The sequence below is a fragment of the Astyanax mexicanus genome, chromosome 4 (assembly GCF_023375975.1).
Source record: "Astyanax mexicanus isolate ESR-SI-001 chromosome 4, AstMex3_surface, whole genome shotgun sequence".
Lineage (NCBI taxonomy): Eukaryota > Metazoa > Chordata > Actinopteri > Characiformes > Acestrorhamphidae > Astyanax > Astyanax mexicanus.
In genome coordinates, this window is record NC_064411.1 from 1,574,939 (window position 1) to 1,580,369 (window position 5,431).

A 5,431-nucleotide genomic window follows, 5' to 3' on the forward strand; every position below is an offset into this window, starting at 1 on the left:
ATACATAAACAAGCTGGTTAGCTAACTAAACAAGCTGGTTAGCTAAATAAATAAGCTGGTTAGCTAAATAAATAAGCTGGTTAGCTAACTAAACAAGCTGGTTAGCTAACTAAACAAGCTGGTTAGCTACATAAATAAGCTGGATTGATAACTAAACAAGCTGGTTAGCTAAATAAACAAGCTGGTTAGTGTTAGTGTAGAAAAGAAAATGAAAGGTGGGCTACCCCCACCTCTCGTCCGGGGTACAACTCCCCTGCGTGTTCGTTTGATAGAGAGAGTCGCAGACAGGTGGAGTGAAGCTGAAAGCAAACCAAGTATTTATTACAAAGTACTGAATATTCAGGAGAACCCACACATGAAAGACCGTCTAACAGCCGTCCCAGCATAAGTTCTGACCCCCCTCTGATCTGACTCCATGTTTATACCCCAAATGACGTGAAACCTGCTGATGAGGCGTTGCTAAAATCATCTCATGTTAGCATGCGTAATTTCACGTGTTAGTAATCCGTTTCACGTGTCTGACCGGACCATCAGTGTTTGGCCTTGACTGTATTCTTCCAGAATGGAACATCGTGGCACTATCTGTGTGTGTGCGTCACCCCCCGCTTTGAAGCAGAGGTTTTTAGGCAGGCACTCACTCACCAAAAGGCCGCTTTGATCTAAGAGCCTTTTCTGTAGCAATTTAGCCCCGTACCAGTCGAGTTGATGACCGTTAGTTAGGGTCATGCAGTCAACAAAATACTTCAAGCCTGAGCTACATCTCATATGTTATATGTTAATGTGTTAGTAACGCGTGGTTAGTCCGCCATATAATAAATCCTATGTGTTAGTAAATGCCTTATGTATCGTGTGGGTTAATTTGTCATATAATAGAGTCTGTGTTAGTCACATGCCTGATCAAACAATGTTTTACTATATATGTAAAGAGTATATTGTGAGTATTGGTTAATCTTCTATATAAATGCGTGTAAAATACACTGTGAGTAAAAATGATCAAATACAATGTGAGTATTGGTTAATGCATATAGAATACAAGGTTTCACACAATGATTATGTAATTATAGATACTAAGATAAGTAATCATAACTGAAAGATATTTGTCAATCAACCCAAAGTATAATAAACAGTTACTCTTCATTAGATAACTAAACAAGCTGGTTAGATAACTAAACAAGCTGGTTAGCCAAAAGTTCGTAACTTACGGCCGAAGTTCTCTGGTGTTACGCCGAAAACAGTTCCCTGCTAATCTCTGCAGCGGTGCCGGGAGTTCAGTTCACCCCGCTGTAGCATTAGCTTAAAGTTAGCATTTTTCTTACGACCCTTAAACGATCTCGAAATTCAGAGGATACGGTGATGTTCAGGAGTAAAATGTACACAGAATAAAGCGTACAGGGGTCTGAACAGATTTATTTACCACAGAATTTGACAGAGGCAGATTTTTAAAAACCCCATCATTTTTCTCATAGGGAAAAAACGCTTAGACACAGAAGCCGTAGGAGCGCTACAGAATGACGAACGACTTCAGTGGTCCAGTACCAGAGGAACATATTTTCGTTTCTTATATTGGGTTTGTTCATCTCACTTCTGAAAATTCACCAAAATCTATAATTGAAAGGGATTTTTAAAATAAATTCTCCTAGGTGATCATACCCCTGGACCCCACTTGACATTAATGATATTGATTATACACAGGCTGTTTACAAGTTAAAAGTTTTTAAAAAAGTGTTGAAGTGCTTTATGTCTGTCTCTGTTTTATCTAAACAAAGTTATGATTTCTCAAATTTGGAATTGGGTTTATTGATTTCTCAAAGTGAACTGTTCTTATTAATATTTGCCTCTATTCAGCCTCTGTGATTGGCTGGGCAGTATTAGGCGTGGGCTGAAAGCGAGAGTTGTGATTCTATCCTTCTATTCATTTACTCCTCTTCTCTCCACTCCTCTTCTTCCAGGGAAGGAAAGAATGAATAACAAAAGTTTCTGGACTTTTTTACAACACGCCCATTTTTCCCTTAAGAAAAAAAAACATTTTAGTATTGTTAAAAAAAAACTGTAGTAGTAAAGCTGTAGTGGTGGAACAGATGGAGTTACTGCTGTTATTCTCTACTGCAGCTGCATTTACACATTTACAGCACATTCACACTTTTATCATCATAATAACTAGAAAAAAAACTAGATAAAACACAGAGAACTCTGTAACTATTAAAAGTAGAAGTTCTTTCTTTTCTTTAGAGAAATTACAGATGAAATCAGAGAGTGGTGAGTACTGTTTCTACACCTTCAAATAAAGACTCTTAGAAACTGGAGTTAAAAACTGCTACAGGAAGACGTCTGGCTGACCCACATGGAAACAGCAGCTTTAGCCTTTAGCTCAGATTAACATGATTAATAAGGACTGAGTCTCAGTTTCAGCAGAGAAGAGAATTAGAATTAGAGTTAATCTGACAGGAGAAGAAGAACTGCAGTAATAAAGTCATTTATAAGATAAAGATAATATTAAATCTGCCATACAGCACTGCAGCTACTGGACTCTGGTTTTACTTTGTAAAAGATGAGAGTAGCAGATTGCAAAATTTGAGAAGTTCAGATCCTTCCCACAGCAACAGTAACAAACAACAGTTGTTAAAACAAACTAAATAAAACACTCTAAAAATCATCAGAATGACGTTCATTTAGTGATCACTCTCACAAAAATACCTAAAAGTACCTAAAAATTGTAACTTTAATTAGTATTACAATTACAAATTATTTTATAAAGTAATTAATTATTTAGTCACAATATCAGGATTTCCATCAAAGATTTATATTCTGATACTGAAGACTGAATCAGATTCTGAGGGCTAAGAGTTCAGGGTCAGTATGATTTATCATTTTATTTAAGTACATTATTTAATAACAAGACAGACAACGAAATTCAATAAAAAAATGTATTTTGCTAGTATTGACCCACGCCCTTGACTGGGCAGAGAAGAATAAAAGAGGGGGAGTGAACTCAGAGTATTGGGGGTGGAGTTCTGGGCAGCTTCGCTGTAAAGTGTGAAGCCGAAGCCCCCCCTCTCATGAAGAGAAACAGGAGAGTAATAAAAGTAAAAAAAAAAAAAAAAAGTAAAGAAGGAGGAAGATGGGGAGGAGGTGGGTGAGAGGTTGTTCAACGAGCAGGTAGAGAGGAAGTGACGGTTTAAATAGGGAAGGAAGTGGGAGGAGTGAGGGCGTGGATCAACTCCCAAAACTTAGTTATGGATACATAACTCCACTAAACACACAGTAAAAAACTGATGAGACAGATCAGGATCAACCAGAGAATTAATACAAGCTTCACTCAGTGTAAACATGGTGTGTGTGTGTGTGTGTGTGTGTGTGTGTATTTGTTAGGTGTGCAAGGAGAGGAAACACATGACAGAAAGTTGTGTGTTCCTGTTTGTGTCTAAAGCTGTATGAATAATCCACATGGAAAAAAGTACCATAGCAATAACGGGATAATACTGACTTAAATGAGGTTATAAAAAATACCTTTTAATTATAATCCGACTACACCACCTGAGGAAATTCACATCAGGAAATTATGACTAGTAAATATTAACTGTAAATTAAAAACAACCCAACCCAAGGCCAAGACAAATAAGCCATGCTCTTTGAAATAAAACAAATTAACAAAAATAAATAACAGAAAAATAAACAACTAAACTAAACCCAAAATAATAACAAAAATACAATCTAACAAATAATAATAATAAAAAAAACGAATTATGAAACTGTAAATAAACTGCGTATAGAACAGGAATCCAAAGAAAGAATTAACCAAAAACAAAAACTATTTTAACAGGCAATAAAGTGCTAATCTCAGAATCTTAACGGCTGGAATATACAGCTTTACAATGTCATACTATACAGTTTCTTTCATGGTACAAAAAGAAGAACCGTGACTTCCAGAGCAAAATCATCTTCATGCAGGACAACGCACCATCTCATGCTGCAGAGAATAACTCTGCTCTCTGATTGGCTGCTTTGAGCATAAAAGAAGAGAATCTCATGGTGAGGCTTCATCTTCTCCTGACCTCCTGAACCCTATGGAGGAAAGCTTTGGAGCTTTGAGCTGCAGATCTGTGAGGGTGGAGGCAGCTCACATCTAAACAGCAGATCTGAGAGGAGATTCTGACATCAAGCAGAAACTCTTTAAAAACTCACAAGTTTAATAAATGCAGGAATTATGAAGGTAATATCAAAGAATAGCTCCTGTGTTAACATGTAACTTGGCCTGTGAGGATGTTTTAGAGTGAAATAACTTTTGATTTCAGTGACTGTGAAATCCTCCTAATGCTGCAAATTTAAAAATGAATATTTGATTTTTTTTTACAACCTTTAATTTGTTTTTTAACTCGGTTGCATAAAAATGTGGATCAGTGCATTTTGAGTTTTTTTTTAATACTGTTATAATTTGAAGGTTTGTCCATAAAATTGAATTTATACTTTAACGGCTCATGACTTGGAAATTATACTGACTGCCATTTGCCCTGACCATATAGAAAAATCTGAGAAAAATATCACTTCATTCATTCAGTCTTCATTCAGATCATTCAGTCTTTGTCCACAGCTTTTACTGGATTTTTTAGCAACGGAATAAATGGATTCTGGTTTTGAAGGTTCCACTGGAACAGAGGCTGGATCAGGTTTCTAGAGGAACATGAGAACACAGAATAAAAACATCATTAACTGAAAAGAGTTATATAGAGTTATATAGCAGAGTTTAGATTTACAGGAAACAAAGTAAACGTTCCTTCATCAGAATTATAAGAACTGTACATTAATATAATAAAGGTTTGTCTCCAAATTGTGGGTTTACTCCAGTAAAAAAGACCAAGCAGATACTGTATATAAAATAGATTTTTTTCTAAATCCTTAATGTTAGAGTATCCTGCTTTACAGCTAGGAGCTACCAATTAACATAAAAATGCAGAAATAAATAAATTAAGAATAAGTAAATAAAAAATACGAAAATATGATAAACACTGCAATATGACTTGCAGTAAATAAATTTGTCAGTGTTCAGCAGAAATATTTTTGGTGTTTTCACTTATTCAGCTGAACACCAGTTTGTATGTAAAATAAACAGAATAAACAGTGCGCCCTCCAAAATGCTGAGCACATATGCAAACTGGACTCTTTACAGTTTTAACACTAAAACTATTTTAACCCAAATCTTTTTCACACATATTCGATCAGAGAGATAACTAATCACATTTTTTAAAAAGCCGGATATTTGGATTGAGCAAACATCACAACATTACATCACAGGCTACTGAGACTCTCCAGATACACAACCTATTTTTAATCTAAAAAAACATCAACCTGTTTAGTATTAATAAATTACTGTTACTGTGACACGTCTATGAAATAATCTCTGAAAGGCTGAACATGTTTACCTTGATTTCAGTGT

The 5,431-nt window shown here is 35.6% G+C and overlaps 1 protein-coding gene across 3 annotated transcripts in view; it reads right to left on the minus strand.

The window, feature by feature from the left end:
• Window positions 1-4,361: 4,361 nt before the first annotated feature.
• Window positions 4,362-5,431, minus strand: part of LOC103033222 (SLAM family member 5-like) — a 69,999-nt gene continuing 68,929 nt past the window's right edge. For all 3 annotated transcript variants that reach the window (XM_049478061.1, XM_049478059.1, XM_049478062.1), the window contains one exon: window positions 4,362-4,668. The gene's annotated coding sequence lies outside the window, so the exon portion shown is untranslated. The remainder of the gene's footprint in view (window positions 4,669-5,431) is intronic.